Consider the following 14323-nt stretch of genomic DNA (forward strand, 5'->3'; position numbering starts at 1 on the left):
AAAATATTTTAAAATAAGTGGAACTCATACACCTTTTTCTAAACTTAAGAAATTTCGCTTTTTTGAAAATCGGTTAAAACAAAATGACAATAAAAATATGAAGAAAAAAATGGAACTAGCTTATCTTCAATACATGGAAGCGATGAAAAGCGTTTCTAATGCAGAAAACAATATGAAAGAGAAATCAAAATTACAGTCAATTGAAGAGATGTTAACTAAACCACTTGACGTTTCAATGTTGTTTGAAAAACAATTACACGAATTAAATGAACACGATTGTGTACCTACGAAAGAAAAAATATTTAATGTTTCAGAAAAAACTGAATCTTCTTTCATAGAAGGACAAAATAAAAATAATTAACTTTCTCTCAACATGAATATTTAACAGCATTTATGAGCTTCCTTGTTCTTTCATTTGTTTACTAGATTTATCTTTAAGTAAATATTTAAAAGTTACAAAGTTATAAGAACATCCAAAGCTAAAATATCACTTTTTCTTTTTTAAACTTTTTGTTATCTTCTTTCATTACTATTACTATTAATTAGCACAATATAAAATCGTGATTTAGAATTTCCTTCACATGTAGCCTCCCGTGTGTGTGTTTTGTGTTATCGAATGGCAGGTACCCACTGTTTTCACATAGTTGTAGCCCTTGCTTGAGTGTATTGCTTACAAGCAACGACAGGTGTTGGCGCGGGGATAGTCAGGTCACGAGTGATAGCGTGTGTTAGTTTGTAACATTTGGTTCAACAACGAGAGGACGGGGTGTAAACATAATTATGTTCTGGAATGTTATGTATTAATTTTTTAAATGCATATTTGTATTGTAAATTTTCTCTTTTAAACATGTATTATTATTACCGTTTTTGTATTATCAAGTACGAGCCGACCCGCGTATCAGACGCCGCTATTTAGTTGTTTTATTTTCTACTTTTCAGAAAATTCATAATTTGTGAATTCGACAGTACCAATGCTGCCACTGAAAATATTTGCTATAAAACACACTATCCGATGGTCGTTAAGGACGACACCCCCTCCTTTCCTCCAACCCTTACACCCCACCCCCCACCCCTTGAAAGCAAACTCCTCTTAGTTACCTCCCCTAAGTTTACAACATCGTGTTTCAAACGACATTATCTGCCCCTAATAGCCGTCACTTAACCCGGCTCTACGTTTGTAAACATTTAGCGTGAACCACAGCTCACCAGGCCATGTGGGGGTGAGGGTGGTAGGGAGCGCGCTTACAGGAAGAGAATTATATATAGGCTATAGATATTTTATTATGTTTGCACGTCTTGGTATTATCATGTATTAAGTGTATCCCATAGACTTAAAATAAAAGAACTCGCTAGATAGTAAAATTAAATTAATTGTATTGATACATATTCAAAATTAGTTTTTAATTTTAAAATAGTTATTTATTTTTTTGAAGCATGACGACCTGTGTAAGACTGTATAAAATTATAAAACTTTATTTTGTTTATTGCGTGTGGCATTTCGGGATAAAAAATACAATTTTCCAAACAATAACACAATAAACAATCAGAATATAACATTATAACAGTAAAGCTTGTTTTGACAGCAGCTTAGCGGAGAAAAAAAATTGTGAGATCCCCATACACTCTTGTATAGGCCCACCCTTATGTAACAGTACGCTTTGGGATGGCTCCTCGAGAGGGTTAAATTACAATAGGATTTAAATATATTCAATGGTAATATTTCCTGTTTATCCGTATCCTCAAAACTAGAAGCTATTTCTTGAATGTTTTTTTTAAAAATATTTTCTATATATAATCACGGGGGTTATATTTGGCTAATACATAACACAATTGCATACAAATAAGCAGTTAAGGATACATCTGCGTACACATACATAGTTGTAATTCGTTTAAAACGTACACTGCATAGTTCTACATAGCTTTTAATGTAAACTTGAGCTATTTGCACCTTTTCACTAAGCCGGTAATGGACATTGTGGATGAGGTGGTAAAACTGTTTTTCTCTCGCTGAAAATAAAAGAAATGTTAACAATCACAGATACTGTGATGTATATATGGCCTATATAGTTTTTTTATAAACTTATATATATATATATATATATATATATATATATATATATATATATATATATATAGATATATATAGATATATATAAAGCAATGTATGTTTGTGTGTCTGTCTGTCTGTCTGTCTGTCTGTCTGTCTGTCTGTCTGTCTGTCTGTCTGTCTGTCTGTCTGTCCGTCTGTCCTTTATGCATTACTACACCTCTCATCACATCGCCGTGAAACTTTAGGAAGTTGTTAAGAATATTCCTGGGGAGGTTTCTGCGAAAATAAAAATTTCAAATTCGCAGGGGTGGCGCCCCGACAGGCGCGATTTGTTTTTTTCTATTTACGGTATAGAAAAATAAAAGTAGATTTTGGTTTGGCATCGTTTATCCGATAGCCATGAGACTTTGGACAGTTCATTATACCACTCTACGGAAGGGTTCTGTTAAAAAATAATTTTTAATTTCGAAAGGGCGGCGCCACGGGAGGGTCCGATTTTTCTCTTTATTCGGTATATAAAAATAATAAAAGTGAATTTCAGTGACACCGTTCATCCGATAGGCATGACACTTTGTGGAGTTCATTACAAATCTCTAGGGAAGGGTTCTGTAAAAAAATCATTTTTAATTTCGCAAGGGCGGCGTCACGGGAGGGTGCGATTTTTCTCTATGTACGGTATATAAAAAAAAACTCGATTTTGGTGTGACACCGTTAATCCAATATGCATGAAACTTTGGTGAGTTCATAAGAACAGTCTAATAAAGGGTTCTGCAAAAAAAAAAATAACTTAGCAAGGGCGGCGCCACGGGAGGGTGCGATTTTTCTCTATATACGGAATAAAAAAAATAGTAAAAGTGAATTACAGTGACACCATTCACACGATTGCCATCAAACTTTGGGAATATGTTAAGATTATTCCTGGGGAGGTTTCTGCTTAAAATACATTTTCAAATTCGCAGGGGTGGCGCTTCTGTAGGTCGCGATTTGTTTTCTCTCTTTATACGGTATATAAAAAATAAGAGTCGATTCCAGATTCAAACTGTTCATCCAATCGCCGTCAAACTTTGGGGAGTTAATTAGAGCAATTCAGGGAAGGGTTCTGTAAAAAATCATATTTAATTTCGCAAGGGCGGCGCCACGGAATGGTGGGATTTTTCTTAATATACGGTATATAAAAATAAAAGTCGATTTTGGTTTGACACCATTTATCTGATCGCCATCAAGCTTTGGGGAGTTGATTAGAACATTTCAGGGAAGGGTTATGTAAAAAAAAAATCCTTTTTTAATTTCGCAAGGGCGGCGCAAAGAGATGGTGCGATTTTTCTCTATATACGGTATATAACAATAAATGTAGATTTTGGTGTGGCACGGTTATCCGATAGCCATGAGACTTTGGGGGAGTTGATTGGGACACTCCAGGGAAGGTTTCTGTAAAAAAAAAATTATTTCGCAAGGGCGGCGCCACGGAATGGTGGGATTTTTCTCAACATACGGTATATAAAAATAAAAGTCGATTTTGGTTTGACACCATTTATGTGTAATCGGGGGGTGGGGGCCATGAGAGCGCCCATCTACGTCTCTGACACATGGGCGGTCACCGAAGTGTGTTCTACCTCATTATTTCGATGAGTGATTAATGTACACTAAATGTTTTCATGCGGTAGTGTAGGTGAACCCGTGTCCCGGTATTTATGATCCAAGCGCAGGCATTGTTTACATTTAAATAACTCACTTTTAGAAAAGACGGTCACGCGTCTAAGAACATATGATTGGTAACGCGTTGGTAAAATCCTTCTAATATATTGCGTCAAACTTTCTTCTATCCCCGCGGCAACGCGAGGGACGGGTACGCTAATATATATATATATATATATATATATATATATATATATATATATATATATATATATATATATATATATATATATATATATATATATATATATATATATATATATATATATGTGTGTATCACGCATAGAGATTGTGAAGATTCAATCAAAACGTTAAAAAGAATATACACAAATTATCTCTTAAATTTCTTTTTCATTATTGTATATCTTCTTTAAAAAAAATTATTATAGATAATTCAAGAATTATAATTTCTGATAATCTCTCTTTTTGTTTTCATTTATAAACAAATTCATATAATTTAGTTTTAAATAGTGTCTATAATTAATAACTAGAAATAGATAATGTACTCTATAATAAACATAATAAAATCGAAAAACTTTTTTTATTAAATATGTAGCATCAACTATAAATATCATTATGAATTTAGAAAGTAGCTAGTTTCTCTAAGATCTACTTACTCGAACAAGTAGGTACTTCTAGAATTGATGAGGTCAGTGATTCTGTTCATTCCTAAGTTGCCACCTTGACATAATCATCACAAACATATATATATATATATATATATATATATATATATATATATATATATATATATAACTAAACACATTGAAAGTAGCATTATTATAAAGTGATGTTACATCAACATTTTATTTTCTAAAGTGTAGTATATTGAAAAAATTGAAAAAAAAATCATGTACCAACACCATCTCCTTTTACACAACTTACGAAAGGGACAGAGCAGATACCCGCGTGTGATGGGGTCTGTTGTCGTGGTACTCCCCACGATGACGTCGTAGAAACATCGTATATCGAAGTCAAAATACACGCACTCTGGCAGCGCTGCGCAGAACTCAAAGCAAGCCTGGTGGGTGGGGAATAGTCAAGTATAGCAGATATACAGGCGCCAGGTTATTTAGCGCCCTAGGCAAAACTTATTGAAAGCGCTCCCCCCCCCGCATATTTTTTCGTGCCCCCGTATTATCAGAGGCGTAGCGACCCTTCCCGGCGCCCGGGGACAAACTTTCGATTTGCACCTCCCCTCAAACTTTCGATTTGCACCCCCCCCCCCCTAAAACTTTCAATTTGTTTTTCCAACCCATTTTGGTGCCCCCCTTCAGACAGCACCCTAGGGAGGAGTAGGGTAGGGGTTAGGGTAAAGGAGGATGGGGGGAGGTTATCGTCCTTAACTACCTACTTATAGTGTTTTAAAGCAAATATTTTAGGTGGCAGCAGTGGTGCTGTCGAATTCACAAATTATGAATTACTGAAAAGTAGAAAATAAAAAAAAAACTGAATAGCGGCATATGATACGCCGCGGGTCGGCTCGTAACAAATAATATTTAAGCACGTTTGAAATTGTGTCAGGCAAAATATTAGTGAAAAAAACGCAAATAATACTTTATTGATTTGAGTTTAAAAATAAATTGTTCCCTTGTTATGAAAGAAAATATATTTTATCAAAACATAAAGAACCATTTTTATTTCTGTAACGTTATAAAAATATAAATGAAGTTTATTACGTATTTGTCTAGTATAGTAATAGAATGTGAAGAGTTTTAATTTATTTCTGAAGAGATTACGACAAAAAAATTAAAAAACAAAACAAATTGAAATGTATATTAGTCGTTATAAATTATAATAACAAGCTTAAAATAGAAATTACATTACAAAAAATACTTTTAATAGGAAGCCTACGTAAAAACCTTAATTACATTGTCATCAGTAGATATAGATCAACATTTCTTGCATCATAATTATTTTTTAATTTCATTGTGTAACCCAGACATTAAATCACGATGTTTTACTGTTTCAAAAATCACAAACTATTACCTGAACATTATCTACACTTTCTGGTGCGTAGTCCCCTATAACTGTCACAATATCGCCGCATAGCGCTGTCCAGAACAGAAAGTTACCATGTTTTACTAGTACGTTTTACACTTTGTTCCATAATCTACATTTATAGGTAAGTGTCTTACTGGTGAAAAATACTATAATCTTATTAAATTGGAAGGTTTTGTATTATTTTTTAAAACTTTTTTTTTACAAAATACGACTATCTAAACTGGATTAATATGTTATTAATATCATGATAGAGGCATGCGATGGCGTGGTCGAATAGTATAGCACACAACTGCAAACCCGATAGCCTCGAGTTTGAACCCTAGTTTAAGTCGTAGATAAATACCTTACTCAAGTAAGGGAAAGTGAAGGCAGTACGGCATTGCGCGTAGAACACTATTTCTTCGTATGCCGTGGTCACAAGCAAGCTCTACTTCACAATCCCCAGGAACCGTCATGATTCAAAGTGAAGTCTATTTACTTTTTTACCAGAATAGCTTTCCAAAATATATTTATCATTTACACAGAAGATGTTGAAATCGTTCTTACTGTGAAAGTGGTGGAATTTGCAGTCTATTAAATAGTTTATTTAAAATGTACATATTTTTTTACTAAAATTAGCACGCATTTCCGTGCCTGCACATTATTATATACCCGGAAATTGGAAATGAGGTGATTTATCTTTTTGTTAAATTGTTTGTGTATGTTTTATGATAACATTGTAAAATTCATATAAACAAACTAACCTGTTACCCTGCTTGTACTCTGCAGCATGTATAATACAGACAGGAATATCACACATTTCATTTCTATATAACAAAAAAACATTTAGAATGTATCTGAATGATAAAGCATTTTCATGTATCTAAAATACAATTACAGGACTTAACACCGCTATGAAATTTAAATATACTAGAATGGAATCTATAATATATTTTATAATTTTTATAACCCTAATTATAACAATTTATATATAAACACCTCTATTAAACAATTACAATATAATAAATATATAATTCAATACACATGTGTTCTTGAGAAATGTGTTATAATTTGTTTGTAAAGAATGTTGATGTACGTAAATGGTTATAGCCCTTCATTTGAAATGCCGACAGACAATAAGCAATACAATACCGCACAAAAAAAATGAGAAAATAACTGTAATAACGTTCTACACATCCTAATTGAAAGTGACAAATTGAAGAAGATTAATTCTTGTTCAATCCTACACCAATAATTGTATCTAAATTAATTAATTGTATCTAAAGTTAGTTAATTAAATCACGACTTCTTAAGATTAATCATCTATATAATTAGGCAAACTAATGAAAGTTACGTAACTTAAATAAATACGTGAATTGAAAAACGAATTATTCATATTAGTGTTATTATATGTATGAAGATTAGACATCTGAATAAATACTAGATAAGTAATATTTCGGCAAATCTGTTTTATACATTTTTTTATTATCTTCAGCAAAAAAGCGACTTTATCACAGAAAAATAAAATAGCCTAAAACACTTCACAATTCAAATATATTAACACCTCCCTTACCTGCTGTTACCCAGAAAGTACGTGGCTATGTATAACACGGTCTCGCCGGTGTTAATGGATGAACGAACTCACCTGTACCTTGCGTGGGACTATACATCAACATAGAGACAGTGTTTAGTTTGCCTGAGGTTATAGCTCATTCTTGATTTTATGTTTGCGTGATGTTACACAGAGATGATTCTCAAACTGTGGTTTGTTAGAGTCAGTGCTAAAAACATATGTACAATACATGAAGCTTGACATAGTAGGTAAAGTAGAGTTTTCAAGTGTTCTTTTTTCTCCCCAAAAAATGTGTGTGTAACAAGCAATGTTATTTTCCCCCGACTGATGTTGAGTACTCAGTATAACTGGTTGGACTCAAAAATGTCGTAATCTCAAGAACCACAAACGAAGCAGCTAACTTTTTGAAAGTTAATCGTTTCATTTAAATCTAGTATAAACTAAACGATGGATTTCAAAATATGTTCTGTTTCCTAGGAATAGTAAACGATCTGAAAGGAACTATTGTTCGACTAAAAAAGTATATACGGCAAGAATCGTTGATCTTCTAAGTTGAGAATATCGGTAGTTCATCAGGGTTGATACGATTCGTTAATCATCTGTAGATAAGAGAAGTTGTTCTTTCTCATTGGCCAAGGGCAAGATTCGCAATACAAATTAACCTACATGTAAGATTGATTTTGTGATAGAGTGAACTACATCAAAAAGACACAAAAATTGTATCATTGTATGTTTATAATACATACAATGGCCAAATGGAAGATGGATGATTCAGACGGATTAAACATGATATGTGATTGGTTGAATGTGTATTTGTTAGGGAGCATTTGGGTGTGTCTTAAGATGTAATAAAATAGGTCTATTTGTGTAGGTTTACTAAGTGTAATGGCTTTAGCTTTAGATTAGGCGATACTGGCATCTGGTTTATAAACATTACATTTGTTTAATAACATTACAGGGACACAACTCCAAAATCAAACAACTGCTTTCTTGTAGTTTGTTCTTGGTTGGACAAAGGCTATGGAAGCATATCCAAAAATAAAAGCTGGTTGAAATCGGAGTCAACGGCCTATACGTCGAATAAAAATAATATTTAATTATGTTGGTTTGAATACCTTCAAACACTGAAATCAAGAACGAAGACGAACAAATAGATAAAAAAGAACGGTAATATTATATTTTTACGAAAAACAAAACGCATACAGCTAAAAAGCAAAAATGTAAACTCTTCTGAATGGATCTATAAGTTAGTATATTCTAAATAAAAATATCTCAGCATTTTTAAAAATCTTCTATCAAAAAGATCTATTTTTTTTCAGAAGAACATGAAAAAAACATAAAACAAGTTTTATTATTATACTCCAAACGTGAATGATTGTCACCTTTTTCTCAAAGTAAATTCAGTTGGCTGTCAACATTACGCTAATCCCCCCATCAAAGAGGCAACAGTTAGGGTTAAGCCTGGACAGTAACCAGGGATAAACGTTGTACAAGTTATGATTCGTGCTCCTGTCTTCCCGTTTAGCTTGCTTTATTTTTAGAACTTAAAAATCGATGTAACCAGTTTATGTCCGTCATACGGTGTAGGTGTGTGTATAGCTTACATATGACGACCCTATTGAGGTTAATTTACGAGTGTAACTTTTATATTCTGAAAGATCAGTGGGAATATGTGTATTCGCAAATACCTTTCCTTGTATGAAAGACATAACCTACATTATGGTCTCCCCTGATTAGTCACATGTACATTTATACATAGCAATGTATATATATATATATATATATATATATATATATATATATATATATATATATATATATATATATATATATATATATATATATATATATATATATATATGTATATATACATAAATATATATATATATATATATATATATATATACATATATATATATATATATATATATATATATATATATATATATATATATATATATATATATATATATATATATATATATATATTTGTTTATAAATATATGCATGTATGTGTGAGTATATATATATATATATATATATATATATATATATATATATATATATATATATATGTAGCTAGGGTGGGCCTAGCTACTAGTCACAAATCTGATAACGAACGATAAGCCGAGACGCAGTATTACAGTCTGACGCAACCGATAGCAGGTGGCTTATTGGATCGGACTGATAACAATCTCAAAGCCAACGCGTGCTATTTTGGGAAACGGTACGAGGAGATTCAGACGGCCTGTCAACTTTGATTGATAGGATGCAGATGTTTATGACACGGACTGTACGTTAGAACTGCGCAACTAGTGGTCGGAGACATCGAGTACAAGTATCGATTACGGAGGAATACAAGTACGAAGATGAGTACGAATACAAGGGATAAATAGGAGGGGACGGCTGAACTCGTTCTCTTCCCTCTTCATCGCTCGCTTTAGATCAGTCAGTCTGTGTGACATACCAAGTTGGTTATATTGTGTTAAGAAGGACATTAGACATGTGGATTCAGTTATATGAAGCCTAGTGAGGACTGTTAGGGGGTCAGTTGATTCAGACTATTATATTGAAACATTTCTGTTGATTCATTGTGTTATATTGAAGCATTTCTTGATTCATGTAATAAAAGGATCAATAGCGAACCTGCATCTTCGAGTCTTTCTACTGTAGTCGATGTTGTGTAGCATGAGTGGTTCAACTCGTTACAATTGGCGTTGTCGGGCAGGATAGACTCGGGGAAGGTCACAATTAGCGCTGCGAGCAAGGTCACATTTGGCGCTGCGAGTAGCCTAGGTCACAATTGGCGCTGCGAACAGGATGAATTCAACTAGACTTGCCGAGTTAGGCACCCATAGTCAACCTTGTGCATAACTGTGTTTAGTGTGTGTGTGAATTCTGACATTCAGGAACTGTGAAAATCGAGGAAAATTTTTTTCATATACACACGGTAAGAAAGAACTCTTTTGTTTTACTTACGGAATAAAATGTCTACTCTGGACGAGAAGCAGACCCATATAGTGGTCCTACCCAGAGAGTCCCACATTAACAAATTTTACGGGGACGGTGATCCAACTTTAACCAACAGGTTCAGTGAAGAGGTCAAAGCGGCCTGGGCCTCGAGAAGCATGTCACCAGAGGAGAGATTAAGACTGCTGATGGGCAGTATAGGAGAGACGGTTAGGGCAGAGGTCAAATGCCACGATAAAACCATCCAATCAGATCCAGATAAGGTGCTGGATCTGATTATGGAGACCTTTGGGGAGAGACGGTCGGGATCGCAACTGCTAGCAGGGTTCGTAGGCTTAAGGCAGAGATTGGCGGAGAGTGTGATGGAGTACTCACACCGGATGAACAGGGCCTTTGATTCGGTAAAGGTCAAAACACCTGACATTGATGTGCGCCTACTGAGGGACCATTTCATCGAGGGGCTGGCAACCCCGATCCTAAGAAGAGAGTTGAAAGAGGAGGTCCACAAAGACCCGCAGTTGACCTTCCTTCAGGTCAGGAACTCAGCGATCCGCAGGTCCGAGGATGAGGACCAATCGAACTGTTCGGTGGACAAAGTCTCTGTGCCTGAACAGAGACAATCCCCACCCACAGGGGCCGACACGATGGAGACCATGATGGCTCAACTGTTGGCCCACCTAGATAAGGTTGACCAACGTTTGGAGAGGTTAGAAAGCAGGTCAACAGCTGAGAATCAGGAAAAGAACGGGACAAAACAGGGACGGGTTGGACGGCCGCGTCCTGCCAAGCCATCACTCCAATGGACGGCCGACGGCCGACCAATTTGTTTGTCTTGTTCACAACCCGGACATATGGCACGGTACTGCCAGGGAAACGGTCGTCCTCTGTAAGGCAGGGCCAGGCTACAGAGGGGCGAGGTTATGGCCCAAGAAGCAAAATGATGGGAGTCTGTCCCGAAATGGTGATTACGATTGGGGACATCGCGGTGAAGGCAATTGTGGATACAGGCTCCCAGGTGACGACAATCACGGAAAATTTTTACACCAAATGGATGAAAGGAAAAGACCATAGGTTGAGGTCTGACACATGCATGCGCCTGACGGCAGCTAATGGACTAACCATTCCATACTGTGGTTATTTTCTGGCGGATGTCGTGGTGGCAGGACATAGGTTGAAGCAGGTTGGGGTGTTCGTTACGAAACACAACCTAGAGACAAATGTGTCAGATATACCTTGCCTGTTGGGCATGAATATTCTTGGCCAGTTGCCAGAATTTCTTACAAATATTGTCGGATCGACCACACCAGGTCGGGGATCCAAGTTGGCCAGGTTTGCCAAGACCAGAGGAAGGATATCAGTCCCGGCAAACACGGTCACGGCAATCACATTACAAATTGGTGATAAAAGCGTGAATGGTGATGTGATGATAGAACCATGTGGCGCCGCACTGAGGGCAGGCGTCGTGTTACTGCGGACATACACATCAGCGGAAAATGGACTAGTTCAAGGATTAGTGGCAAATGTTTTGGATGAGGAAATTTTTATACCGCCTAATACTCTGGTAGGAGTACCACAGAACGTCGAGGTACTAAGGTCGGCACAGTGCATCGAACTGAGCAATACCAGCAGTAATGAAGTAACAATTAGGTCGGTCAATGTGACGGCCGAGGTGAAGAAAGAGGATGGCCGATCATATACATTCCCGGAAACTGAGGACCCAAAACTAAATGAATTGCTGAATAAATACAGTGATATATTTGCCTCGTATGAGGGTGATTTGGGGTACACGGAAGTAATCAAACACCAGATACCCTTACTACAAGACAAGCCGGTGGCGCAACCCTACCGAAGATTACCACCAAGTCACTACTCGGCGGTGAAAGCACACCTGAATGATCTACTAAAAAAGGGAATTATTACAACCAGTACAAGCCCGTATGCGGCACCGATAGTAGTGGTAAAAAAGAAGTCAGGGGAGATAAGACTGTGTTGTGATTACCGGAAATTGAACAATATCACAAGAAGGGATGCATTCCCCTTGCCTCGTATTGATGAATGTCTTGATGCGTTGGGGGGAGCAAGATTTTTTTCTACCCTGGATTTGGCTAGTGGCTACCACCAAGTGGCCATGCACCCCAACGATCAACATAAAACTGCATTTATTTCTCCACTGGGACTGTACGAGTGGACCCGTATGCCGTTTGGTTTGACTAATGCACCTGCTACATTCCAGCGAGTAATGCAGAGTGCTATGAGTGACTTTCTATTTCAAATAATGTTGGTGTACTTGGATGATATTCTAGTTTACTCAAAAACTTGGGAGGACCATCTAAAGAGATTAGAACAAGTGTTTCTCCGTCTCAGGGAGATAGGAGTAAAGCTGAATCCAGACAAATGCTGTTTTGGTCTGAAATCGGTACATTTTTTGGGTTATGTGATTTCGTCGGATGGCATCGCCACTGACCCAGATAAAATTGCAGCTGTTAAAGAATGGAAACAGCCAACAACTACAGTAGAGGTCAGATCATTCTTGGGCTTTGCTTCCTATTATAGAAAATTTGTGCCTGGTTTTGCAAAAATTGCCGCACCGTTGCATGACTTGGTAAACAAAATGACAAAGAAACACAGTAAGGAGAAAAAGAAAGGCAAAACACAACTGATAGGTGAATTATGGACTGATGAATGCCTGAACTCGTTTAAGCTCTTGAAAAAGGCTTTGACAGAGGCGCCGATATTGGGATACGCGGACTTTGATAAACCATTTCGGTTAGAAATTGACGCCAGCTCTAAAGGTCTGGGAGCTGTGCTATCACAACAACAAAAGCAAGGTTTCAGGGTTATTGCGTATGCCAGTCGAGCTCTGAAGGGATCAGAGAGGAACATGACAAATTACAGCGCCATGAAACTAGAACTTTTGACATTAAAATGGGCTGTGACTGAAAAATTCAGGGACTATCTATTAGGTGCTAAATGTGTGGTATACACTGACAATAACCCCTTGAGTCACCTAAAGACAGCAAAGTTGGGATCCATCGAACAGCGATGGGCAGCAGAATTGGCACTCTTTGACCTAGAGATAAAGTATCGCCCGGGGCGGTCCAATGGCAATGCGGACGCCTTATCAAGGAATCCTTACGAGAAACCGGGTGATGAGGAAGAAACGCTGACAGGAATATGTGAGGTCAGAGCGTCAACAGATATCCCTCATGGGGTACAAGTAATGCAAAACGGGCAGACCGGGGTGGAACACATATCCACAGAGCCCGGACATATGGACAGTAGTGATTTTAATTGCTTTAATCACAAACAGATAAGAGATGCCCAGAGAACGGGTAGTGGCTTACAACCGCTATTGAAATACGTCCAGGAACAAAAATTCCCAGGAAGAAGGGAAAGAGAACAATTTGGTCGAGAAACAAAGAAAATACTGAGTCAGTGGGACCGTCTCAGTATAGAGGATGGTGTTCTCATGCGGAGAATTCATGACCAAATTGATGGGACAATACACCAGGTGGTGGTGCCTGGACAGTTACGAGAAGAAGTGCTAAGGTTGGCACATGACAGGGCAGGACACCAGGGTCAGGACAGGACGCACAAAATATTACGACGGAGGTGTTACTGGCCCAATATGGAAATGGAGGTCAAACGCCATTGTGAGGCTTGTGTGAGGTGTCAGCATGCGAAAATGCCAGTTGTCAAATTGAGACAGCCATCAGGACACCTACTAGCGACAAAACCACTAGAGATTGTGGCTATGGACTTTACGTCGTTGGAGCAATCATCGGATGGGACGGAACATGTGTTGGTAATGACTGATGTATTCACCAAATGGACTGTGGCGGTGCCCACACGAGATCAGACTGCCAAAACAGTGGCAAAGGTCTTAATAGAACATTGGTTCATCAAATATGGCATACCAAGACAATTACACTCTGACCAAGGAAGGGCTTTCGAGTCAGAAGTAATTAACCAACTGTGCAGCCACTACGGGATCAACAAATCTAGAACAACCACATTTAATCCGAAAGGAAACGGACAGTGTGAACGGTTCA

Source organism: Physella acuta, unplaced genomic scaffold (assembly GCF_028476545.2).
Source record: "Physella acuta isolate Inbredline_101_S28 unplaced genomic scaffold, ASM2847654v3 ptg001426l, whole genome shotgun sequence".
NCBI classification, from domain to species: Eukaryota; Metazoa; Mollusca; class Gastropoda; family Physidae; genus Physella; species Physella acuta.